Here is a 639-nt window from a genome sequence, read left to right as displayed (position 1 = left end):
TTACGACGGAGAGTAAAGGTGATCTGGTGGGATTTGTCAGGATTTATTTTGATTCTCCAGTTTTTACACCATTCTTCAATAGATGTTATGTGTGCTTATGTATGTATGCATTGTATGAATATAATAATAAAGGAAGATACGAAAAAAGAAAAAGAAACGAAAGAAGATTTTAATAAAATATACCAACAATTTTTTTTTAGGACGCTTTAAGCTAAGCTGTGAATACGAATTATCATAGAAATCAAAATAGAAATTTTTTTCACTTGATTCTATGGAAGATTGTTTTCTGTGTTGACATAAATATTTATAACTATGCATGATGTTATCCAAATCCAACGTTACTGTGTCTGATGAAAAGTTTAAATTATGATCTTCTGAACTTGTGTTGTTTATATAGACCTAAACCACTGTTAGGTTTCGTGTAGATTGTTGAATTCTAGTAGATGTTATCACATTTTTTTTAATCTTCAAAAACTGAATTAAACAAAGTAACGATTTTCTTTCCAATGAACAGTAATATAGGGTGTTTTTTTAAGCCCGATAAAACTTGAAATTGTAAAAAATAACACAAAACATTAAATTGTAATCAAAATTTTTTTTTTATTCGAAAGATCAATACGTGACATTAACATTTGAAAA

The sequence above is a fragment of the Halyomorpha halys genome, unplaced genomic scaffold, assembly GCF_000696795.3.
Source record: "Halyomorpha halys isolate HHAL.00 unplaced genomic scaffold, Hhal_1.1 Scaffold1236.1, whole genome shotgun sequence".
Classification (NCBI taxonomy): domain Eukaryota; kingdom Metazoa; phylum Arthropoda; class Insecta; order Hemiptera; family Pentatomidae; genus Halyomorpha; species Halyomorpha halys.
Note: the sequence above shows the minus strand (reverse complement) of the source record.